At 39.5% G+C, this 27,280-nt stretch overlaps 2 protein-coding genes and 1 pseudogene across 2 annotated transcripts in view; all 3 read right to left on the reverse strand.

Annotated features, from left to right (window-relative positions):
* Positions 1-27,280, reverse strand: part of LOC130073047 (gastrula zinc finger protein XlCGF57.1-like) — a 754,620-nt gene that overhangs the window by 688,811 nt on the left and 38,529 nt on the right. The window lies entirely within an intron of this gene.
* The window catches only part of LOC130073068 (gastrula zinc finger protein XlCGF7.1-like), a 277,485-nt gene that overhangs the window by 211,695 nt on the left and 38,510 nt on the right, over positions 1-27,280 (reverse strand). The gene's annotated exons all lie outside the window — the stretch shown is intronic.
* Positions 6,080-27,280, reverse strand: part of LOC130073138 (zinc finger protein 585A-like) — a 128,876-nt pseudogene continuing 107,675 nt past the window's right edge.

Genomic DNA, 27,280 nt, shown 5'->3' on the forward strand with positions numbered 1-27,280 from the left:
CAAGTTCGGAGAACCAGGTCCGGGTGGGCCAGTGTTGCCATTGGCTCGTTTTGTAATACTCGAAGTTCATAGGCTTTTTAAGCGAAACCCCATTCGTTGTCACGACGTAACTCGTAGATGAAAAATATATATAAAAAAATAAAACCAATTAAAAACTAATAATAACATAAATGTACACATTTAAAGCCACAAGCGCACATGCATAGGAATGATAGAAATAAGCTCAATAGAACATCAGTCTTGACATTTAATCAAGTAGTTTATAATATAACATATATTTTAGTTTAATACAAAGTTGAATATAATATTAACTAAAGTTTATATGGTTACAAATTGGATGTATGAAATAATGATGATGTTAGATTAATTGTTGCCAGAATATTATACCTGAGAGACAGAGATTTATGTTCAAACACTTTCTGGCAACATAATCTAAATAATAGCTCTATATTCCCAGCACTGTTAGACTATATAAACTTCAATTCAGTTCTGAGAAAAGCTGAAAGAATATTGATGAGAGTTTATTGCTGTAATCAGACATCGATTGAACGTGAGATAATAAAAAATGTGTAATAAAAATTGCTTCCAAAAAACAAGATATGGTGCCGTTTTCAAGGAATGTTAACCGTTTCTTTGTGGCCACTGCAGCCCTTCCGGGTTCTACGTCAGAACACCGGCTCATTATTGGCCGATGCTAGTAACGTGAGCACCACGACACATGCGTGATGCTGACTCAGAAGACGGCAAATACTTAGCCGGCATTGTGACGTAGAACCAGGAAGAACTGCAGTGTGTTTACTACGTCAACAGTGCTTAGGAGATGAAAAAGGTATTCTCGTTGCTTCATAACATTAAGGCTGAACCACTGGAGTCACATGGACTAGTTTAACGATGTCTTTACTACCTTTCTGGGCCTTGAAAGTGGTCGTTGCGTTGCTGTCTATGGAGGGTCAGAAAGCTCATAATATCAAAATATCTTAATTTGTGTTCCCAAGATGAATGAAGGTCTTACAGGTTTAGAACGACATTAGCGTGAGGAAACAATGACCAAATTTTCATTTTGGGGTGCACTAACTCTTTAACAACCTCGATTAAATCTGACTGAACACCTTCCGAACTTTCGTTGCTCCCTAAAAGCCCAAACTTAACGCCAAACCATGATTGTGAAGTGTAGTGAAGTGATGTGTAGATCAGTGATTGTCGTAAAATACATTCTACTGTCGCTAAACTGCAGGACATACTCAATAATAAAAAGAGTTATTCAAACTGCATTAAGAGGTGAAAGTGATACTGTTCCTCAAGCAGCTTTCTGTGTCTGCGCTCCGAGACGGAGTGGAACATGGAGAAGAAAAGTGAACTTTGGGTTTGTGCCTTAAAAACACACAGAAATATGCCAAAATGCCCAGCTTGCCAGTATTCACTTAAACACGGTTGGTTATGTCTTAAAGGGTAACCAAACCCCTGGTCAGAGCCTGACTCCACCCACTGGCAATATTTGAAAAATGCTGGAAAAGTGCACCTGAGACCCGCAGTGAGTGACAGCTGCTGTCAGACTCGCTAAATTGGAGAGTGACTGGAGTGACGCAATAAGTAGAAAAATATCCAGCAAATCGCGCCGGCGCGTTTGTCGACACCCGAGGGTTAACTCAAACAGTGAGGTCTGTGTCTCTTCTTCCTGATTTGCGTCAGTATATGATATCAGCGCGCTCTTATTCACTGTCAATCATCTCACGTGATCCGACGTGATCATAAACCAGCCCTTCTGTATGACGCGTCATATTTACTTTCTCATTCTAACCTCTGTGGTAACAAACCTAAAGTAACATCTCTTTAGCCTAACCAAGAAACTAATAAATGCACGTTTTTTAATATATGTGGTTTGTTTGTGATATTTCTATGTGCTTTCGCCCTTTCGGCATATTTATATAGGTATAAGTAATGCTTCCAGTATGCACGCTAAGTAAGGATAGCCCATAGCTTCATATAAAATGCTAAATATGACATATTTCAAAATCTTTTTTTGAATTGAAACCATTTTAAACTGCGACCGGAATATGATACAAATACTCGATGGTGTTTTAAAGTGAGCTTTAAGTAAAAGTGTAATATTAATCAATTAAATTGTGTCATGTAGCTTGATGCTACTTGTTGTGCTAATGCACCTGCTGCAGGAGCTTTCTATTCCATAATATACTTTTTTTTAAAGAATTCACATAATCTAAATAACTATATAAATACTATGCTAACTAGATGCTAATATACGCTATCCTGATCGTTTTCAACGCTCGCAATTCCAACTCCTGACTCGCTACAGTAGTTTTGACGGAACCAGATGCTTTTATACCAGGAGCTGCCAAAGGGCGTGGTGAGCTCGCACCAAGGGCGTGACAGAGTACCGTCACAGAGTACCCCTACTGCAGGAGCTTTCCGTTTAACCTGAAGAGGGCAGCACTCAGACGTTTTTACACCATATATTTGAAAATTAAAACACTTTATACCCAAATGTCAAAAAATGTACTCGAATCAATGAACAGCATTTATGAAGCTCCATTCTTACAGATAATTAACTAAAAAAGTTGTTTTAGTTTTTAGTTACCCTTTAAGTGAACATAAGTGGAAAATAAGTTGCATGTGTAACAGTATATTTAATCTGTGCTTTTGGTCTTAAAGTGACATCAGCCTAATATTCCTGCTGCTCGCTGGTTCATTAAAGGTCCCATATTATGCAAAATTCACTTTTGCATGCTGTTTGGACATAAATGTGTGTTGGCAGTGTGTGTACACAGTTGACAGACACTGCCGTTCTAACATAGACCCGCCCTGATCGAGTTCACAGCTGCTGCACTGACGAGAATGTCTCCCAGTGTTGTAGGTGTTGTGTGGCTGGATGTATTAATCCACATAGCTCTCTCTATCTACTCCCGAAATCTGAGGCAGCTGCTGAAGACGAGGTGGAATTATTTTGTTTTTAAAGAAAATGTTCCCTCAACTCTATCGAAATTCGTTTATGTACTTGCGCACTTCTTATATCTTACTGTTTACTCAGCTCTTACGGTGAGTTTCTGAAGTAAAACTGACGCTTCATATTTTGTGTTATGTACAATAAACTTTATTAAACTCATCAGTATATGTTTGATCATCATTCGGACCTGGTCCGAAACAGCAGACTTGTAGGCTATTAATAGTGGATACATACAAGCAGATGATAAATACGTTATAACCGTAATTACACTACTAAACTATACCTGTTCCATCTCTATACAGCACTCTGACTCAGTAGGCATTATTGTCCGACTCCGGGTCGAAATGAACACCGTTACTGAGAGTTTCTGATATTATTATCATCATTCTGTGAGATGAAATTGTCCTGAGACTCATTTGCATTTAAAGGGCACACACTAAAACAGCACGTTTTCTGAGCACCAAAAAATGACAAATTAAAGTAACACTATGTAACATTTTTTACCTTAAAATATTGTTTCCAAAATCTCATCAGTGGTTCATCAAGTCGTAACAGGGTGAAAGGCACTTCTGCCATATCCTGACGTGGTCTGTATCGCTTTTACTGGCACTATGTAACTTCGGGGTTCGGGTAGTAACCCGACCACATAAAGAACTACAAAATTCGACTGCTTTACGTCCAGTGGTGGAGGAAGTACTGAATCTCAGTACTTAAGTAAAAGTACAAATAACCAGAGACATATTTACTTTAGTAAAAGTAGAAGTACCACAATGACAACCCTACTTAAGTAAAAAGTACCTGATTTTAAATGTACTTTAAGTATTAAAAGTAAAAGTACTTGCATAACAATTTATTTTCTTAATGTCTATATTCTAATGATTAATAAAACAGTTAATTCTAACTCATTCAACCTAATACTCATATAATGATGTTCAATATGATGGAAAAGCAGATATATTTTAAGTTTTTGTCACCATTTCTGAACAAGCTTGCAATTAGGCAATATACACATCAAGCTTACTATATAGCCTACCCTTACTATATACGATATATATATATATATATATATATATATATATATATATATATATATATATATAAACTAGGGCTGTCAAATGATTAATCACGATTAATCACATCCAAAATAAAAGTTTGTGTTTACATAATATATGTGGGTGCACTGTGTATAATTATTTTGTATATATATATATATAAATACACACACATGCATGTATATTTAAGAAAAAAATATTATTTATATATAAAATATTTATATTTATATATAATATAAATTATATATACATCTATATACAGTATATACATGAAAATATTTCTTAAATATATACAAGCATGTGTGTGTATTTATATATATAAAAAAATTATACACAGTGCACCCACATATATTATGTAAACAAAAACTTTTATTTTGGATGTGATTAATCACGATTAATCATTTGACAGCCCTAATATAAACACATATTATGTTAAAACGCCGTATATGACGGCGTTTGGCTGTAAACGCGATTAATTTATGGCCTAATTCTGAACCTCTTGGCTTGCCATACTAATCCTAACCAAACGTATAATACACACGCACCCCACACCACTACTAAACCTACCTTTCTTTTACTGTCTATGAAACCTACCAATGCGTTTCTTATGCATGTAAAAAATAATTTTCGCGTATAAATTGCACGATAAACACACTGCGTGCTATAGAGACAAATTTAGTGTGACGGGTTGATATATCTATGGCAACCAAACTTCACTGGTGAGACAGAAACGTGCGATGAACGGATGGTCAGGATGACGTTTTGGCAGGGAAAAACTGATCAGAAAATTTAACGAAAATGTAACAGAACGTTGTAGAAATGTAGTGGATTAGAAAGTATAATAATTGCTGCAAAATGTAATGAAGTAAAAGTAAAAAGTATGCACTATTGATTCTACTTAAATAAAGTACAGATACGTGAAAAAATTACTTAAGTAAAGTAATGAAGTATTTGTACTTTGTTACATTCCACCACTGTTTACGTCAAGCTTTACAATAGTCATTATTTCGTTTTTCTTCGTTTCTGATGTCGCAATACATCATCCTTTCATGAAATCATGTAACATACTCTACCTTGTCTGTGGACATCGTTCATTCTAAAGCCGGTGCTGGATAAACAGCGAGCGTGCGTGCGACGGTAGGCTAAATTATTTACGACAGCGGTAATGGACAATTACGTTTCCAACCAGTAGGGCGACCGAAGAGGAAAAGTTCCTTGGTGTTGCTTTAAACATGCTGTAAAAAATTATCTGTTGGGTATTTTGAGCTAAAACTTCACATACACACTCTGGGGACATCAGAGACTTATTTTACATCTTGTGAAAGGGGCATAATAGGGGACCTTTAAAGGGATAGTTTAACCAAAAATGTAAATACTGACATAATTTACTCACCCTCAAGTTGTTTCAAGTCTGTATGAATTCCTATTTTCTGCTAAACACAAAAGAAGATATTTTGAATAATGTGGGTAACCAAACGGTTGATGGACCCCATTGACTTCCATGTATGGAAAAATAATAATATGGAAGCCAATGCCCATCAACTGTTTGGTTATTGACATTCTTCAAAATATCTTCTTTTGTGTTCAACAGAACAAAGAAAGGCTGTAAATCATGACAGAATTTTCATTTTTGGGTTGAAGGAGAGATTAAACATATGTCAACGGAGGTGAAATAAAAACAGCTGCAGAGAAGCAATATGGTCAGGACCCAGCGATTTATTCACATCTAGATCTTTTTGTCACAAAATACTCTGAAACTGGTTGAGGATCCAACTGCAGTCGTTTATTACAGAGATTCGGAATCATAATCCATAAAACAGGCAACAGGTGAAAACACAGGACAGATAATACAAAGAGACAACAGAGCAGAAAAAGAGTCAAACAAGGAAATCCGAGAAACCAGGCAGAAAATGAAAACCAAAACACGGATAAGCGGAGGGAGAGCTCTCAGAAATGCAGTGCGACACTAACAAGACTTTGCAAAGAGTGAGTGAAAAGTGTATGCAATGGACTGAGTGGCAAAGAGCTGCTAAGCTCTTAAAGCTGTTATTAAAGCTGTCAAGCATTTGCTGTTTGTCTGCAATTTTATTAGAATCTTTTTCAATGCAAAAAATTCTTTAATATCTTAACGCATCATGTCTATGCATCTAAAATAAGTTATTTGAAATATAGATTATGATTTAATAGACTTTTGTTGCTACTTTCACCCAAATCCCTCATATATTCTAACTATTATTTTGACCTTCCCCAAAGGTTCCCCTTGTCAAAAAACCAAACTTCACTATTAATTTTAGCAAATTATCCAGCTTTTGATTAATCTGAATGTCAAATTATTTACTTGTAAGTGATGGATCTGAACATGAACAATTGCTAATTACAAAATGTCGGGCAACAGGTTCTCTCATGTTTCAGTAGAGTAGATAATTGGGTGAAACTCTTCCCACATGAAGAGCACTGGTGCGGTTTCTCTCCAGTATGAACTCTCTGGTGTTTTTTTAAATTGTTGGATGTAGTGAAGGTCTTCCCACACTGAGAGCATGTATAAGGCCTCTCTCCAGTGTGTTCTCTCGTGTGTCTGTTAAGGGTTGATTTACGTGTGAAACTCTTTCCACACTGAGAGCATTTGAACAGTTTTTCTCCAGTGTGAATTCTCATGTGCACATTTACGTCCCCTTTGCGACGGAAACTCTTTCCACACTGAGTGCATGTGAATGGTTTTTCTCCAGTGTGTTCTCTCGTGTGTCTGTTAAGGGTTGATTTACGTGTGAAACTCTTTCCACACTGAGTGCATGTGAACAGATTTTCTCCAGTGTGAGATTTCATGTGTTTATTAAGGTCTGATTTGTGCACGTAAAACATTCCACACTCAGAACAGGTGAAATATTCTTTGTCTCCAGATTTTTCAGCTTGTTTTTGTGTGAAATTCTCTTCAGTCTGTGAAACAACTGCATTTCCATCTTCATTTTTGAAATGATGAGGTTTTTCAAACAGATGTTGGTCTTCATTTTTATACGTCAGTTCTCCATCTTCATTAGTGAAATGATGCCATTTGTCTTTATTCACTTCCACCGGGTCTAAAATCAAGATATAAAATAATAAAATCCCCCCAAATTCAATCAAAGAAGGAAAATGAGAAACGAAGAAATCAAGAATGCATTTTTAATGCAGCACAAATCTAGTTTACTATTGAGTCTACTAGTATCTAGTTCTAGATGTATTGTTATATACTCATGAGAACCAGAAATATAAGAGGTTTCTTTGTGAATTTAGTTTGTCATTACATTGTTTGTGGCATGAGAAATCATTGCAGAATTTATTCATGTTTTATGCTGTCTGTAGAGGACACCAGGACTCAGTTATTAAGAAAATAAAATGGCATGATAAGACATGTATAGGCGAAAACCATGTTTAATTTTTTCATTTACCAATAAATATTTAGGTTTCAGGACATTTTCATAACCTTTTCATAATATTCAGAATATATTCAGAATATTTAGTTCATATTCTGATTGGAAACCCCATAACGTTGATATGTTTATTTATGACAAACAATTGGAAATTTACTCCGACAAACAAAATATTATCATATTTCCATAAGAGTGCTAAATTTGATCATTCCGTCAATGTCAGTCATTTTTTAAAGACCAAGGAGTGGAAGTTGTAATGGTAAAACCTCCAAACGTTTGGTATTTCTGAAAAGCCCTGTGAATGTGCTCTTTACAGGACTGTGACATGAATGATCTCAGAGAAATCTGCTATAAATGTCCTCTACAGAGGATAAAGTCTATGCCTGGGTCTCAGGAGGATTTGTGAGTTTTCATCGTAATGTTCCTCATCAGACATTAAAGAGAATGAAGGAAAACACCAACCTATTTGTTCCTCAGTATCTTCATCTTTTATTCTGCAGGGTTCTTCCTTAATCTCCATCTTTACAATAGTATGTCCGTAGTTTCTCCTGGAGTAATTCCTCCTGCTTGCTTCTTCTTCTCCTGTGGGAAGATGGGAATATTCCCCAATTGGTGAACATTGGCTCTTATTCACCTTTTTTCTCATGGTTTCTCAATAGAATTCATAAAAATATTGAATAGAATAGCATTTCTCCAATAGGGGCACAGTGTAACGCAGTAACACTGTTATGCGTCATGTAACGCATAACATTTCCCAGCCGCACAACTGAGATTTAAACCCGGCAAGTGTGTTCTGCTAGTTAGCGAAGCATTAAAGAACAATCTAAACTGTTAAATAACTTTTGCTATGGTTAAATAAATGTTCAGTGATATGTTACAAAGATTTTAAAATTTTGGCACATTTTTTCTCTATACAGTGTTGATATGGCAACTAGTAAATACACAAAGTTTCGTCATGCTAGCATGTGTTTTACAACTAGCCCCGCGATACACTAAAAAATGCTGGGTTATTTTTAAACCCATATCCTGGGTTGAGCATTTTTACTATGTTGCTGGGTTATTTTTTCTGTAATCAGCTGACAATGACCCAGCATTTGGGTTTGTTTTGGAAACTTTTTACCGAGCGCTCACCTCTAAGCGCGCTTTTGTCCTCACACTGTTCAAATCACGACGTCAACAGGAGGACGAGAGGTTCAAGCAGGAGCGAGCGTAAAGGTGAGTAACAGTGTTTTATTAAAAATATCCTAACGTTAAGTAGTCAACTAAGTCAGAAAGTCAATAAGAAATTATGTTGAAATTATGTATGAATTATTGACGACGGACCCTTACATTATTTAACACGAATCCTCTGTTTTTTGCGTCTGTCGAACTAGCGACCGTTAGGCTAACGTTACACAGACATAACATTCATTATATTTACACGGTCTGTCATCAATTATTCCACTTATGACATGGTCACGATGTCTAAATACAGTTGTTGGTGTTTTATCTCCAGAAATTTTGCGGGTTTCTTGTACTTGAAACTGACTCGGCTATGTTGGATGCAGTGTAACGTCACTGGCTAGTGGCTGCATATGCTAAAGAAGCTATAAGGCTACTATTTATCTGTAATTGTTAGTCATTTTCGAAAGGTAGCTTTACATAAAATATTGTATTATGTTGCAGTATGTGTTCACTGTGTTTGGGTGCGTGCGCCTTAGTTCAATTTGGCTATAAAGCAGCCCTGCAGAAAACAGTGATGTCATCGTCCACCTCAGTACAATTCTCATCAAAAACTGTTATTGTTCAGCTGAAGTCAGTTCAGTGTTGCTTCAGTTCCGTTCAAAAACTGTGTAAAGATAATAAATTATGAAGTAGTTACTGTAGTTCAATTTGGTTCAATTGTGGCTCTGAAAAAAAAGTCATTCAGTTCTCATCTGATATACACGAATCCGACGAGCGTTCTGTGTAGGCTGCCATCTTGTGGCGACGCCATTACTGAGCTGTTACCGGTATGTAAACAAACCTCCGTGATAACGCACCCTCGATGACAGCTACAGCCAGGCAGAATGACTTGTTGGGTTGATGTTAGACAGTGGCCTCCAGTCACAGATGAAGGTACAAACGATCTTACAGATTATTTATGAAAATAGCTTGGCAAGCTAGCTAGGCTAACGTTAGCTAACGAGGAAACTATAAAAAGATCTGTCCATTTGGCAACACTAAATAAATTAATGACATCAAATAAACTAATTCATGTTTTTCATTTGTGTCCATTATCTCATTTTCACATTGCAAAAGGCAAGGGTAAGGTACAGCTAGAAAGTATACATAATATCGACCAATTAGTGTTTTTAAACCATGGAAAGAGGTCAATATAACAGCAGGAGGACAATTATGTCACATAATGTTACATTTAGCTCAGTAAAGCCATTTAATGACCATAGCATGTCAATTGAATAGCAAAAAATAGCTAGAGAGGAGATTTTGCTGAGCACTATATTGCATATTTATTATATTTCTTACTTATGTCATTAAATAATTGTTATTATAACCAAACTGCATTATATTTCATTTAATTTGTTATTTAAAAAAAATTCTGTCACAGTCAAGCAAATCAAACATTAACAACAGACATAACAGTAATGTTACTAATGTTAACAATGTTTTCTCTTCCAAATTGAAATTTTACTGCCGCCATTGAAAATTTAAAACGGAACATGTTTTCCCACTCGACATTATAAAAGTTGTAACGTTAGTGACAGTCGAAAATCGCGGGCTGTTTATTCCAGTGGACGCAAGTTGCAACTAAAACAATAGGAGGCAATGGCGCAACGCTACCCAGCAACAGCTCAGTTATGGCGCCCGCTTACTTCCGGTAGTTTCGCCGGATTCGTCTATTGTCAGTACAATCAAATAATATTGTTGAATATTAAGTGCCCCCAACTAAGAGGCAACAGTGGCAAGGAACCCAAACTCCATCAGGTGACAGAATGGAGAGAGAGAAAAAAACCTTAGGAGAAACCAGGCTTATGTATTAATACAATTTATTATTTTGGTCTGTCATGCAATTTGGTACACAATAATTAAAATAATTATGATGATCATTGAATCATGCATTTTTTTAACAACTGCCAGGAAGAATAAACATTAACAACATTTATTTATTATTTTTACTATCTTGAAACTACAATCAAATAAGTAAATGGGCGCAATGCCCACAGGCGATCGTTATATGAATAGACTAATAGATTGGAATGAATAAAAAATATTCGATGAAATATCTACAGGTGATTTTATAAAATATTTTTGAATTATCCAGCTAACTTTGTAAAGATATTACTAATCAGATGTTTCCTTCTGTTCTTTTACAGCAATGGACATTTTTGTTCAACAAAAACTCATCAACTGGAATCTTGAGTGCCTCATTGAAAAATTTGCTGGTAATATGTGATGAACAATTTTGAATTTCAAATTCTCTTTCTTTGTAGGTAATCTTTTTTCACAGTTGCATCCAGTGCCAGCCCTACCACTTAACCAAGTTTGCTACACCATTCACAATAAGATCAAAAACATGAATGACCAATTTACTTGTCCAAAGTACAAGCACATGACAAGGCTTAGTGTCAAACCCTATCAGTGTTTCCGCTACATTCATTCTGCCGTGGCGGGCCACCACACCTAAAATCATCCCGCCACGGCTGCAGCTTCTCGGTCCGATATTGTATGTGTTATTGTTAAGCCCCACTAAAGGCATACAAAACATTGTAGAGCACCATAGAGTTTTCGCACTATATTCCAAGACTTCTAAAGTCATTCAATAGCATAATGTGAGGTAAAAATGTATATTTAAGTCGTTAAGTTAAAGTTAATGGAAACTCATCTCTCCTCAGTCATTCTCCATTCAGCATTCAAAACAGCACATCACGTTTGGGTACGACAGTAACACGACGACACTCTCTTCAAGATCAATGTTCCCATTATTATACTTTATTTGTAGATAAAGATCTATAGTTTGCATAAAATTACCTTATCTTGCTAGAGTTTATAGCGCTTTCTAAATCATATTCCTTTCTCCCGGGTGTCTGTTACAACAGCACTAGAGTAGAGAGCACTATGAATTGTTCTTCATGTGCACTGTAAGTTAACTGAAATTTAAAACTGTTAAAAGAAAAGGCTCAATAAACTGTTGCATAGATATAATACATTAAGCATAGATAGATATAATCTCTTCGCTTTGAACTTTTCAATGCGAAGCGCTGCACGCTGTGACTTCGCGTTGCTTCAAGTGCATCATTCTGTGCACGGGATGCGCATAATCGCTTTGCCGCTCTTATTGGCGCCTTTCATGTTATAATGCTTAGGGGAAGTTTAAACACCTGGGAGAAGGGGGCGTGGCCAGTGGGAATATCACTCATGGGCCACGCCCCCTCCCCTAGCGAAATGGGCCTGCCACCACGGCTGGAAAAAATCCTAGAGGAAACACTGCCTATGGTGAATCACTTATATTGTAGGGCTGGCATAGGATACAACTTCTGTGCCTAGTCGATGTCAGTGTAATTTCATAGATAGTCTTGTTTGTTTGTGTTATCTTCCTTTTAGATAAGCAGATAGATGATGAAAGTTTCCTGTTGCTGGATGAGAACACGATTGCAACCCTCATCCCCAAAATTGGCGTGCGGTTAAAATTTCTAAAACATTTCAAAGAACTGAAATTTGTAAGTCTATAATGCATTATAGGTGTTTTCGATGCCAAGCTATCATAGCTGACTTGAAACAGTTTGTTACCCACTTAAGAGCAGTCCACAGTATTAACAGTGCTTCCACACATTTTGAATGCAATCAGCATGGTTGTCGGAGGACTTTTTTTTATATGAGGTCGTACAGAAGGCACTTACTTCAACACAATAATGCCCACAATGAGACTAACAATGCATCTAGATGTAATGCTGACCAAGCACCCATTTCAACATTTGAGGCACTGGATGCTCAAGAGCATTCATGCATGGAAGAGTCTGACATTGGTGGGGTCAGTGACATGGATGATTTGGAGGAAGAGGATATGACAGATAGGGTAGCTCTTTTCCTGGCAAAACTCAAATCAAAGTCTTCACAGACTTTTCTGCAGTAAATTTTACAGTGCAAGAAACCTCAAGTCTGTTCAGATATAGTCTCCAAGCTTCAGGATAGAACTATGTCTTTCCTTAAGGCTCTTGGGCAGGACAAAAGCATAGAGGCACAGGAATTGAACCATCAATTCCAGGCAGCATCTGAGCCTTTCAAAGGCTTAGAGACTGAATATCGGCAAATTAAATATTTTATGCAGTCTGGAAACTTTATTCAGCCAATAGAGGAGACTTTCCCTGGCATTTCCTATGTTCATCACATAGATTCCAGCAGTGGTGCAGTAAAACAAATTTCAACGCGTGACACGTTTCAGCGCATTCCACTTAGACCACTCCTGAAAAAGATACTTGAACTACCAGGCATCATGTCCAAGGTTGTTGCATGGCAGAAGAGCACTAATGGTCTCCTGCAAGATTTTTGTGATGGTGAGCTCTGACAAAACCATGCCCTGTTCTCTCAGGAGGTCTCTATTCCTCTCCTTATTTATATTGATGATGTAGAGACTGTGAATCCACTTGGCTCAAAGACATCTGTCCACAAAGTAGGTTTTATGTATTTTGCCATCAAATGTTTACCAAAAGAGCTGCTTTCCAGCTTATCCTCCCTTTTTCTGCTGGCAGTCTACAAAACTGATGACGCCCAAACCTATGGCATTAATGCGGTTTTAAAGCCCGTAGTGGAGGACATAAATTCTTTGGAGAAAGCGGGTGTGGATATCAAAACACCATCATTTGATGGAAAAGTAAAAGTCAGCATTTGCCAGGTTGTTGGTGATAACTTGGCACTAAATGGAGTTCTTGGATTCACCGAAAGCTTTGCAAGCAATTGACCTATGGCTAAGCCACGCCCCCTCCACTCACTCGGACAAACAGTCAACATTCGGGGACAGGCGCTATGGCAGCTGTAACAGTAGGAGACATTTCACAGGAGGCAATTGATGATTTTTGGAGACAGAAAGATTATATATCCTCTCGAAGTCACCTAAATGGTATGCATTGGAGGGTTATATTAATCATTTTATTGTTGAAAAGGTTGATGAAAAGCTTCAGCTCCAGGCAAAAATAAACGTGATAAACCGCATATCGTTGCCATCACAGTTTGGTGCTACAGTATTTACATGAATCATGCAGCACAACATTGCTAACATTTGTTATCTCGGTTATTTACAGATACGTTAATGAAGCTAAGTGACATGATGTACAACGCAGCTAGAAGCTAATGTCAACGTTTTCTAATGTTAGGCTAACGTTACGTTAGAGATGTTAAAGATAATGTTCAAATACGTTGTTGACTTAACTTAGAACAGATGTAGACATCCTTGTTTAATTTATCCACGTTTAGTTGGCGTTGTGGTCTACCGCATAACTTTATCCAGAGCAGACACTTATCTCGGTTGAGATGTGGCTTGGGAAAGGGTGAAAAAATACACACCGTCACCCTGCCTCTCGGGAACCTAGTGTCGGAGTTGCATGTACCCCATACACACCGTTTGACCATTTTAAACTTAAAATGACAAGAAAAAACATATAAAAACGAATGAAAACTGACTAACTGCAATGCATTTCAATGGACGTGGAAGCAGAGAATGTCGGAGTGTATTGGGTTAGCTGCGCACTGTGATTGGCTCATCGCGTTTGGGGGCGTGGCTTAGCCATAGGTCAATTATGCTTGTCGGTTGTGCCGTGTACCAAAAGACATCCTTAGAGTACAGACTAAGGAAGACTGAGACATTCTTCGGACTGCTGAGTCCAACGAGAGAGACCTCAGTCTTGGCAGTGTCTCAGACACTGGCTTAAAACAAGCAAGTGCCTTTAATGATCTCCACTTTTTTGATGTCAGCAAGAACGTAGCACCAGACATTATGCACGACATCTTAGAAGGTGTAGGGTGTTATGAGATGAAATTGATCATAAACTCACTGATTGAGGAAGGACACTTTACATTATGCTGGGTACACACCAAAAGATTTTTTACATCTTATAAGATTTTCAAAATGTGATAGACCACAAACATGAGGACAAAAAATCCTAGATTTAAGCGTTTTGCTCCTATAGTGTGTGGTGTGCCATTATGTGACAAAGACAGCACACCACACACGAACAGATTTTCAACCAGAGACTCGACTGTGAACAAAGGAAATCTCACAAAATCTCGCGAGACTTCAGAATAAGCTTGGCGGACGATATGCAGGAAGAAATTGCGATGACAGTGTTTGAAATGATTTTCACAGAAAAACATTCGTGCTGTTGCCACAAATCAACAAGCTGATCCTCCATCTCTGCTGTCCATCAATTTAACTTTTTGCAACGCCATGTGTTACGTCCTGGAGACGTATTATATTAAAAGTGTTTTTGATGTGTATTTTACTTTGTTAAATTGTTGTGTTTGTTATGCTCTGTCAGTCTCTCCCTCACTCTGATTGCCTTGCAGCTAATTAACCACACCTGAGGCTCGTAAGGAGAGTTGCAGAGCTACACTATAAGAGAGCAGAGTGAACACTGCTTGAGGAGGTTCACTTCTCCCCTGCACCAGACTTGTGTGTTGCTAAGTGTGAAACTGGTGTGTTGTCCCTGTGTGGTACAGTTGAGCTTGTTTTTGGTGTGCTTTGTGTGATCAAGCAATCTCTTTTTTTTTTTCTTCTTTATAACTTTGTTTGGTAACTAAAAGGTATTGTATAGCAACTTTTTGTTTGTTTTGGAAAGCAGTAGGGAGATTGAGTCACCACCTTTTTCTTTTTATATATTAATCCTTGTTTTTGGTTAGTCAGGGAGTGGAGGGAAGCATATGTTGTTTATTTATTTTCTTTTACCTGTGTAGGGCATTTAGTTTTCCTTCAAATAGTAAGCTTCCTCTTTTGTTTGTTGTTTTGGTCTGACCTTCTCCTGAAGATTGAAAGCTTCCATTTTCTTTGTTTAAATGCAATAAATCATTTTACGTTTGCATCAAGTGTTGGCTCACATTTCTGGGGCAGAGGACTGAAGGGAACCCTCCACGTTTACGTTCTTTTCTATTTATTTAAGTTTGTTACCCTCTCCCAACCCTAGACTGGGAGTAGATCGTAACAAGTGGGGGCTCGTCCGTCCGTTAATTGGCTGCTGGTAAGTACTCTCTTCTCTCAACATTCGACTGTTTTTGACTGTAGGTGCGGAGGAAAGTGTTGTGGCCATTTGAATAATGGAGTTTGATTTTACTGGGTTTACTCTTTCCCCTACTATTGAAGCGTTTAATCGCTGTAAGAAAAAGGATCTGGTGTTGATAGCAGATTTCTTTAATATTTCTGTAAAAAAAGACGTCACTAAACAAGTACTAAAGGATAACTTGTATGAGAAATTAGTAGAGGATGGTATTTTGCCTAGAGAGAGTGATGAGAGCACTGAGGTTAGATCATTGGAGGCAGAGAGGGAGAATCTTAACTATGAGTCGGCTGTGTCTCAGGATCCAAACATGGTTTTGAAGTTAAAGGAGTTGGAACTTGAAATTAAAAAACAGGAATGTGAGGCAGAAGTTATAAAGCTTCGTGTAGTGGAGAGGCAGGCTGACCGAGATGTCCAAATCCGTAGATTGGATCTAGAATCACAGCGCCTGGCTAGAAACCCAATACCACTTCCACGTACTAGGCCCCCATCAGTCGCATCACCCTTAACGACTGGTGGTAGTACCGTCACAGAGGATTTTTCTCATGCACCCCCTAGCGACTATTTCGATGTCAGTAAGTATATAAGACTTGTACCTCCATTTAGAGAGACCGAAGTCGATTCGTACTTTGTCGCATTTGAGCGCGTCGCTAGTAAATTGAGGTGGCCAAAAGATATGTGGGCTTTATTACTCCAGTGTAGTCTAACCGGAAAAGCTCAAGAAGTTTGTTCGGCTCTGCCAATTGAAAGCTCTCTGGACTATGATATTGTCAAGGCTGCAGTACTGCGAGCGTACGAACTGGTCCCTGAGGCCTACCGACAGAAGTTTCGTGCTCATTCAAAAACAGTCAAACAAACGTATGTTGAGTTTGTAAGAGAAAAGAGAGTTCTTTTTGAAAAGTGGTGTTTTTCTAGCAAGGTTACATCCTTAGAGGAATTACAGGAATTAATCTTGCTAGAGGAATTTAAAAATTGTCTTCCGACAAATATCGTAATGCACTTAAATGAACAAAAAGTGGTCTCATTAGCTAGTGCTGCGGTCTTGGCAGATGAGTTTGTGCTGACACACAGAAATGTGTTCTCAGCCCACGCATCTGCCCGGTCTCCATTTGTGAATGTGGAAAGCTCACCAGTACCGCGTGCAGGACATTCATTTAAAAGTGACTCTGCATCTAAATTTGTGCGTAAACCTACAAACAGTGATGATAGGCGAGTTTGTTTTTTTTGCCTTGATCCAAACCATTTGATTGCGGATTGTAAGGCTTGGAAACAAAAGAGCGCGGTTTCCAAACCCCGAAACGTGGCACTTGTGCACACCATGTGTAATGACAGCTCTCTTAGTGGAGAGAGTTATCATCCTTTCTTATTTGAAGGCACAGTTTCCCTATCTCCTGATTCTGGTTTTAAAACTGTAACAATTTTGCGTGACACAGGTGCAGCTCAATCCTTTATATCCGAGAGTATATTGCCTTTCTCTGCTGACTCTTTTACGGGTAATGACGTGCTGATTCGTGGAATTGAAATGCACTGTGTGAATGTGCCACTTCATACTGCGTATCTAAGGTCGAGCATTGTCAGTGGTGTGGTCAGTTTAGCAGTGCGTCCACAGTTGCCTGTTGAGGGTGTTGATCTGATTCTAGGGAATGACCTTGCGGGTGGCACAGTTTTTCCTAGACCAGTTGTGTCATATAAACCGAGTGCAATACAGAAATCTGATCTGGCCGAGAATTTCCCGTCCGTTTTTCCTGCCTGCGCAGTTACCCGTGCCCAGTCCAAGAAATTTGAGGAGGTGGTGGATATCTCAGACTCATTTTTGATTAATGAGCCTGGCTCTGTAGAGTGTGTCTTGTCTGTTACTCCAGACCCTGACCGTGACGTAGCTATCCATAGAAGATTAAACTCTGAGACCCCTCCAAAGACAGGAAGAGAATACTTAGCTACAGCACAAAAAGCAGATCCTTCCCTAGCCAAGTGTATAGCGGCTGCAGATGGTACTTCACATGTGCCTAATTCGGGTGTAGCTTTCTTTTGGGAACGTGGATTGTTAATGCGTAGGTGGAAACCCCAGCAAGAAGATTTAGGCTGGCAGGCAGTACAGCAGATTGTCTTGCCTGTTGATTATCGGCAACAAGTCTTAAAACTTGCCCATGAAAATGCTTTGTCTGGACATGTCGGTGTTACGAAAACCTACCATCGAATTACTAGGTTTTTCTTTTGGCCTGGTCTTAAGTCAGCAGTGTCCAGATTTTGTAAGTCGTGTCATACTTGTCAGCTCGCAGGAAAACCCAACCAGAAGATCCCTCCTGCACCTCTCTATCCTATTCCAGTTGTAAGTGACCCATTTGATCGCTTAATTGTTGACTGTGTGGGACCGTTGCCCAAAGCTAAGTCAGGACATCAATACATTCTGACCATTATGTGTGCTGCGACTCGCTTCCCAGAGGCTGTTCCTTTACGCACGTTAAAAGCTAAGGTAGTGATAAAAGAACTACTCAAGTTTTGTACTACTTTTGGATTACCAAAAGTAGTTCAAAGTGACCAAGGGTCAAACTTCACTTCCAAGGTTTTTAAACAGGCATTAGAAACCCTTGGAATATGCCATCAAACTTCTACGGCATATCACCCTGAGTCGCAAGGTGCACTTGAGCGCTTCCACCAAACCCTTAAAACAATGCTACGACGATATTGTGTGGAAACCGGGAAAGACTGGGTTGAGGGTCTTCCTTTTCTGATGTTTGCAGTAAGAGAATCTGTGCAGGAGTCCCTTGGTTTTAGCCCTGCTGAGCTGGTGTTTGGCCACACAGTGCGTGGCCCTCTAAAACTGTTAAGTGAACAGCTGCTGAATCCAAGTTCCATAGCTTTGCCTGTTGATGACTATGTCACTTCTATTCGTGAGAAACTCCACAAGGCCCAAACTCTTGCAAAGCTTCATCTGTCTACAGCACAGTCTAAGATGAAGGCTTATTTTGACAAAAAGTCAGTGAAAAGAGATTTTAGTCCTGGTGATCGTGTCATGGTTCTACTTCCCACACCTGGTTCTATTTTACATGCAAAGTTCTCTGGTCCATACCTGGTTGAAAGGAAGTTAAATGAGTCAAACTTTCTGATTGCGACCCCAGACCGCAAATGTAAAAGCCGTGTTTGTCATGTAAACAGGCTTAAACCCTATGTGAACAGGGCTAATTGTGACTTGACAGTAGAGCAAACTGCGGTTCAACCAGTGGTGTCCTCTGTTGCCACAGTAGGTGTATTGGCGAATTACTCACTAGAGGAAGATGGTTTAATGTGTAGAGATGTACCAATTTCCTCTACCAGGTTAAATAATTCTGCTATAATGAAAGATCTTCCACACTTTCTTTCTCATCTGACTAATGAACAATCTTGTGGTTTAATTGAATTACTGCGTGCCTTCCCTACCTTGTTCAGTGACGTGCCGGGTAGAACTACTGTGTGTGTTCATGACATTGATGTTGGTGATTCTGTCCCCATAAAACAACATCCTTACAGGGCAAATCCTAGAAAACGTGAGATCATGCAGACAGAGGTTGAGTATATGCTGCGCTATGGGCTGGCCGTCCCCAGCCAGAGCCCTTGGAGCTCCCCCTGTTTACTTGTCCCAAAACCTGACAACACCTTTCGCTTTTGCACTGATTATCGGAAGGTCAACAAAGTAACAAAACCTGACTCTTTCCCTCTTCCAAGGATGGAAGATTGTGTAGATAGAGTTGGATTAGCAAACTTTGTCACAAAACTAGATCTGTTAAAAGGTTATTGGCAAGTGCCCCTCAGCCAACGTGCTTCTGAGATTTCAGCGTTTGTCACGCCTGACCGCTTCCTACAATACCAGGTTCTAGCTTTTGGAATGCGAAACGCTCCCGCTACGTTCCAGCGTATGATGTATCAAGTACTCTCAGATGTGACTAACTGTGAGATATATCTGGATGATATTGTGGTGTATTCGGATAACTGGACAGATCATGTGAAAACACTCGAGAAAGTGTTCAAACGCCTAACTGCTGCTTCCTTGACTCTAAATCTTGCCAAATGTGAGTTTGCGAAAGGAGTTGTTACCTACTTGGGTAAACAAGTAGGTCAGGGAATGGTTAAACCTGTTGATGCTAAAATTGCAGCCATTCTTGAGTTCCCTGTACCCTGTAATAGACGAGAGTTGAGACGCTTCCTCGGAATGAGTGGGTATTATCGAGGTTTCTGTCCCAATTTTTCTGCCATAGCCTCTCCTCTTACAGACCTCCTTAGTACAAACCGAAGATTCTTATGGAGCAATGACTGTCAACTTGCCTTTGATGCTGCCAAAGATCTCCTCTGTCATGCTCCTGTTCTGTCAGCCCCAAACTTCAAAATGCCTTTCAGTCTGCAGGTGGATGCAAGTGCTAAAGGAGCTGGTGCAGTTTTGCTTCAAGAGGATGAGTGCCATATTGAACATCCTGTCTCTTACTTTTCTAAAAAGTTCTCCAAGACTCAGCAAAACTATAGTGTAATCGAAAAGGAAGCTCTATCCTTGTTGTTGGCTCTTCAACATTTTGATGTATACTTGGGGAGTAGCTCTAAGCCTATTGTTGTATACACTGATCATAACCCTTTGGTTTTCCTTTCCCGTATGTCAGGTTCCAACCAGCGACTATTACGGTGGTCTCTCACTGTCCAAGGATATGATCTGGACATCCGACACAAGAAAGGCACTGAAAATGTTATGGCTGATGCTCTCTCTAGAGTTTAAAGGGATACAGTTTTCTTTGAACCTTGTACCTTTCTTAAATAAGAATGTGGTAAGGGTGTATATATTTGACTACAAACTCTAGTTTGTATTCTTGGTGGTGGAGGTGTTACGTCCTGGAGACGTATTATATTAAAAGTGTTTTTGATGTGTATTTTACTTTGTTAAATTGTTGTGTTTGTTATGCTCTGTCAGTCTCTCCCTCACTCTGATTGCCTTGCAGCTAATTAACCACACCTGAGGCTCGTAAGGAGAGTTGCAGAGCTACACTATAAGAGAGCAGAGTGAACACTGCTTGAGGAGGTTCACTTCTCCCCTGCACCAGACTTGTGTGTTGCTAAGTGTGAAACTGGTGTGTTGTCCCTGTGTGGTACAGTTGAGCTTGTTTTTGGTGTGCTTTGTGTGATCAAGCAATCTCTTTTTTTTTTTCTTCTTTATAACTTTGTTTGGTAACTAAAAGGTATTGTATAGCAACTTTTTGTTTGTTTTGGAAAGCAGTAGGGAGATTGAGTCACCACCTTTTTCTTTTTATATATTAATCCTTGTTTTTGGTTAGTCAGGGAGTGGAGGGAAGCATATGTTGTTTATTTATTTTCTTTTACCTGTGTAGGGCATTTAGTTTTCCTTCAAATAGTAAGCTTCCTCTTTTGTTTGTTGTTTTGGTCTGACCTTCTCCTGAAGATTGAAAGCTTCCATTTTCTTTGTTTAAATGCAATAAATCATTTTACGTTTGCATCAAGTGTTGGCTCACATTTCTGGGGCAGAGGACTGAAGGGAACCCTCCACGTTTACGTTCTTTTCTATTTATTTAAGTTTGTTACCCTCTCCCAACCCTAGACTGGGAGTAGATCGTAACACATGACTGCGTTTGTTATGCTTCCGTCTTCCATCATCTCGCTTTCTGATTGGATATTGTTTCGTTTCATGTGATAATCTCCAGAGCGTGCGCACGTTTGTCATCGGGGTTCCCCCCACACATCAGGATTACTGATCGTAAATATTCAACATGTTGATTATTTACGATTCGCGATCGGGGCGGCTCCGACGTTCTTCTGAGCAGGTTCGGACACTCTTAACACACCTCACACCAAGGGAAAATCTGATAAGATAATCTGTAGAACCATCAAGATAATCGGGACATAGCTAGGATTGTCGGAAGGGGGAAGATCGGCCCAAAATCAGCCCGATTATCTTTTGGTGTGTACCCAGCATTAGATACATTAAATTGCAGGATCACCAGCTTTGATTACGGCTTCAGTGATGCCCACAACAAGCCTTCTCTGATTACAAATAATTACCTGCGTAAAAAAGATGGGACCATGAGACAGACAGCAGCACAGATGTGGTGCTGTTTGAGACTGCTGCCTCTAATGATGGGAGATCTAGTTCCAGAGTCAAATAGGTTCTGGCAGCTACTGCTTCTCCTCCTTTCCTGCTTGGAATTGATTTTTTCAGTATCTCTCACTGTTGAAAGTACGATCTACTTGAAGTGGCTCATAGAGGAACATCATAGTATGTTCCTTGAGTTGTACTCACAGCAACATCTAAAACCTAAACACCACTTTAAGTTGCATTATCCAAGAACCATAAGACAGCTTGGGCCATTGATGCAGTATTGGACTATGCGGTTTGAAGCAAAGCATAACTTCTTTAAACGCATAAGCCATGTCACAAGCAACAAGAATATCTGTAAAACTATGGCCATTAGACATCAAGTAATGCTATGTTACAATTTCTTTTCTGGAAATGTCTTTGATCACCCCATTGAAGTGGGCCCTGGTCACAGCACTATTCTTGCAGACCTTGAGAGATGTCATGATATCCAAGGAGGCTTGGAAAATGTTCCAGCCCACACAGAGATGTATGTACCAGCCTGGGTGAAATTTAAAGGAACGACATATAGGCCAGGTATGACACTTTTTGTGTCCTACTGTTCAAGTGGTGACCCCCAGTTTGGACGTATAAGACACTGTTTGGCTTTTGACTCCAAACTGAAATTTGTGATTCAAAAGTTTGAAACTGTTGGATTTGAAAGGCATTTGTTTGCCTATGCTGTGCAATACACTCATGTCTTCACATGTATTGATGTCACTGACCTCACTGATCATCATCCCCTCCATGCTGTTCAGTTATTCAGAAAAAATGACGATTGTTTCTATGTATCTCTCCGATACAGGGTGTTTTAATTATCTGAAAACAATGGAATAAATTTTTTGTTTGAAACAGTCGAATCAAAATTAACTTTTTTTAGTATTCAGTGTAGGGATGCACCGAATATTCGGCCACCGAAAATTTTCGGCCGAAAGACTTTTATCACCGAAACAATAAGGCCGAAATGTTGTGATGACGCAAACAGAAACCGCGACCTGCACGTGCTTGTCTGAAGCAACATGTCTGCGGTGTGGACGTATTTCAGTATATCGCGAGGAGACGGAAGCCTTGTTTATACTTTCGCCTGGCTCCGCAGCGCGAGTCTCCACAGACAGCGCGCGCACCTCTCCAAACGGTCGAGGCGTTTATACTTGACGCGCTCGCCGTTGTACTATTCTTTGAAACGACAGGGGACGACTCAAGTAACTGTCCTATAACCATCACGAATCGGTGAGAGGAAGAAAGATAAACACGTGACAATGTTTATTTTTTAGTATACCACCACCAATACAAAAATAATTATGTAAAACCCATAAACCCTGAGATTATTAGGCTACTTGTGACATTACAAAAAAATAGGTATATGGGAACATGTATGTATACAACTAAATTAACGCTCTCTTAAATATTTTCTAATTTCACTAAACATATTTCATTAAGTTTCGTGTATATTTGTATTAAACCTGGACCTTTGTTCATTAAAAAAGGCTTTTTATGCTATTGTATGCTGCTTTTTTAAAATGTAAGCAACTAATTTAGACGTGCAAACTGGGTGCTGGTGTGATGAGAAGTTCGTGCTCGGCTTTGTTTTTATGAGAGAATATTTAATTTTAAAACCTTTCTGCAGGCCAGTAGATTATTATTTAATGTACACATGAGTGGGGTCAAGTTAAACATTTTAGTTTGAATTTTATTTTATACTGTGCATTGTTGCAATGTGCTAAATAAATATTTGCATAATTTGTAATTGATTTATTCTTTGAAAATGTTATATTAATTTATGCAATTGCAATGCCTTGATTTTATTAAAGTTTGTACACAGTCATAGCCATAAATGCAATGGTACTAATAATTGGCATAATTTCTTTCGGTGTTTCGGTTTTCGGCCTTGGTTTCCTCTTTTTCGGTTTTCGGTTTCGGCCAAGAATTTTCATTTCGGTGCATCCCTAATTCAGATAGACCGGTTTGAGAAGCACTGCTTTATGCTGAGTTCAGACTGCCCGATTTTCAAAATAATCGGGTCACTGTTGTTTTCACACTGCATGACTATCTGGGGTAACATTCAGTTGCTGCTGTGTTCACACTGCACGATGGATCGGCGACAGGAGGTTTCACACGGCATGACTTTACAAAAGAAAGAATCGCCGACAACTTCTGCCTGGTCCGCAAACTACGTTTCACAACCAAACAAACGCGAGAAGTGATAAGGAAATAACGGAAGATCACGCGTGCGTGAGACCGGAGTTCTCGCGCGACACTGAATTTGTTATTAAAAATGATAGCCTACAAATTGTCTGTGCACTGATTTGTAGCGAAAATGAAATGGTTGGGAAGACGAGGGGAGCAAGGCCTGTGTTTTGCAAAGAGAGTTGGGGGTAAATAAATAATTTTGCAAATGTCCTGCTGTTGCTGCTGGTCATGCAAATGTTTGTGCTTTGTTTCTGTTTGATATAATTGTAAATATAGGCCTATCTATTAAAATGCTGATATTCTGGTCTATAACTCCTCCTCCTCCTCCCTGTATCTTGCTCTCTCATTGGCTGTCGGTCATCGCCGATGTAGTTTTCAGTCAGAACACATTCACACAGCAGGATTGTGAATCGCCGACAGGTCCAGATATTTAGCATGCCAACTATCTCACGGGCATCAGCGACTCGACGGCGATTCTCTCAGATCGCGTCTTTGCTCATTCACACTGCGTGATTGTCACTCGCGTGAACGAGCACCGATTTGCCTGTGATTTCGGGCATTTGTCGGCGATTTCTCAAAACCTGTCGGCGAGCCAAAATCGGGGCTAAAATCGTGCAGTCTGAACTCGGCATTAAGGGATAGTTCACCCGAAAATGAAAATTGTGTCATCATTTACTCACCCTTATGTTATTACAAACCTGAATGACTTTCTTCTCCTGAACACAAAAGAATATATTTTGAAGAATGTTGGTAACAAAACAGTTAACAGTAGCCATTGACTTTTATAGTACTTTTTTCCTATTATGGAAGTCAGTGGCTACCGTCAACTGTCTGGTTACTGTCATTCTTTAAAATGTCTTTTTGTGTTCAGCAAAAGAAAGAAACTTGTACAGGTTTGGAACAACATGAGGGTGACTAAATGAGGCGAGTAAATTTGACATGAGGGCTAGTAAATTTGCATTTTAAGGTGAACTATCCTTTTAATGACACTAAATGTTTTCAGATTACCAGAGTACATATTTAACTGTTACATATTTAAAGGTGCTCTATGTAACTTTTCTACTAAAATGAATCCTTTTTTTATTGCCTGTGTGTGAAGGGGTTGTAATCACACATTAAAATGATCCACTTGTCGAGTTTTGCTATTACCTCTGAAGGCCAGTATTCCTATTTGTATGTGAAGTCTCCGGGTCGGATTTACCGCGAAATCCAACGGATGTGACGTGCATGCGCACTCCCGAGCCTCTCTCCTTATATACAGTCTATTGTAGACGGTCAGGGAGTTACGTCCGGTTAAAGGCGCACGTTTTTCGGCTTATATCTCAGTCAATCTTTGATCAATATTCCCAAGACTCTAATCGTTCGTAGTGCTGGACGGGGCCTTTCGAACGAGCCCACCCCCGAGGTCCAACTCGCCCGGCTCCCCGAGTTATAGCCGTTCGAAATCGGGGGTCCCAGCGAACGGCGATCCGGTAGGGGACATCCCCGAGGCCCGCCACTCTAGCGTTCGGGCAAGGGTTCCCCTGGGACCTCCTCCCCCGAATTTGAGCTCTCTGGGTCTTTGCGTTCCAGAGATACGAGCGATTTTCTTCTGAGATCGTGACGTCACCGGCGTCCGCAATTTTGCAGCGCGCCCGTTGGTTTTCTGCTAATATCTCCGCGAAAACACCACCAAAAACTATGGAACTTATATGGTTCTTTTCAGCTCGACTAGATGGTCCCAACGAGCTCGGTGGTCGCCGAATCCGTCAAGTATTCGCCGAGATATTTGCGTAATAGACGGTATTGTCTATGAGTTCGAGCACGAGCGCTCTTGTAAAATTTGGTTGCAATCTGAAACATCATCACTAGAGGCCGCTAAAAGTTACATAGAGCACCTTTAAGCTAATTTCAATCATTCTAAGTTGACCTTAGTTGCTTAAATGCACTTTGCTTAATTTAAAAGCTGATGAATTAACAAGTTCTAATTTGCCTTTTATCTCTACTTAGATTCGAAAGGCATACTAGCACTTAAAACCTTGCCTGTCATTCTTCCCCCGCCTGTGTACAAGATTGGCCACAAAACCTTTCGGCCAACTATTCAAGAGGCAAGAACCTCATTCATTGATGTACAACCTGTAAGTAAAACAACAGGGGACAACAGAGCAGGCTCATTTCTTTACACCTGTTTGCTGCACGATAAATCGTTTTAATCGTGATCATGGTTATTGCTGCTTGGATCTGACACACGTTTCATTTTCTCACAACTCTTCAAGTTAAAGGTGCTCTAAGCGATGTCACGCGTTTTTTAGGCCAAAACATTTTTTGTCACATACAGCAAACATCTCCTCACTATCCGCTGGCTGCCTGTCCCCTGAACACACTGTAAAAAAACGCGGTCTCTGCAGACAGCCCAGGCTCCACAAACGGCAACAAAAACAAACTGCGGCGACCCGCTCAACGAAACATAACAAACTGTTCCAGCCAATGACCGACAAGAAGGGCTTGGGGGCGGGGTTTGGGGGGTTAGTGTGCGGATGAGGAGGAGGGAGGTTCTATCTAGCCTCCGTTTTGTTTGACAATAGTTCGAACGTCAACAAGAAGTGACGTCACCCAGGATCGCTTAGGGAACCTTTAATTTAAGACATTATTTAAAGGATTAGTTCACTTTTAAAAAAACTTTTGCTGATAATTTATTCACCCCCATGTCATCCATGATGTCCATGTCTTTCTTTCTTCAGTCGAAAAGAAATGAATCTTTTTGATGAAAACATTCCAGGATTTTTCTCCATATAATGCACTTTACTGGGCACCAAACGGTTCAAGGTCCAAATGACAGTTTCAGTGCAAACTGCAAAAATACAAACGACACAAAATTATCCACAAAGAAAACAGAGCGATGGACTCAGAGAGGACTCATTGTGTTCAGAGAGCGCCGCTTTTCTTGTTTATCCCGAAACCGTCGCACGCACCATAATGACGTAAGCGTGCTCCGGCACGAATGCTGAAACCCTATGTGAGTGCAGGCCAGAGGGGGAGTGGGGAGGGGGGACAATCGTACTCGGGCCCGGTTCATGGCAACCGTGCCTAGTGTGAGTACACCCTCATTGTGAAGCGTGCATCTAGCGATTTGCAAAGATTAATATAAATATTAAAGATTAATAAAACGATTAGTGCTGCCACTAACGACTAATTTTCTAACGACTAATCTTTCGACTAATTTTTCGATTAGTCGACTAATCTAAACGACTAATTAAAAAAAATCAAGTGTTTATTTCGTTGTGTCCATTTTATTTTGAACTCAACTGAAGGGCCAAAACATAAAATGTCACCTGTTCAAAAAC

The sequence above is a fragment of the Rhinichthys klamathensis genome, unplaced genomic scaffold (assembly GCF_029890125.1).
Source record: "Rhinichthys klamathensis goyatoka isolate OS25496 unplaced genomic scaffold, OSU_Roscu_1.1 h1tg000523l_1, whole genome shotgun sequence".
Taxonomy (NCBI): Eukaryota; Metazoa; Chordata; class Actinopteri; order Cypriniformes; family Leuciscidae; genus Rhinichthys; species Rhinichthys klamathensis.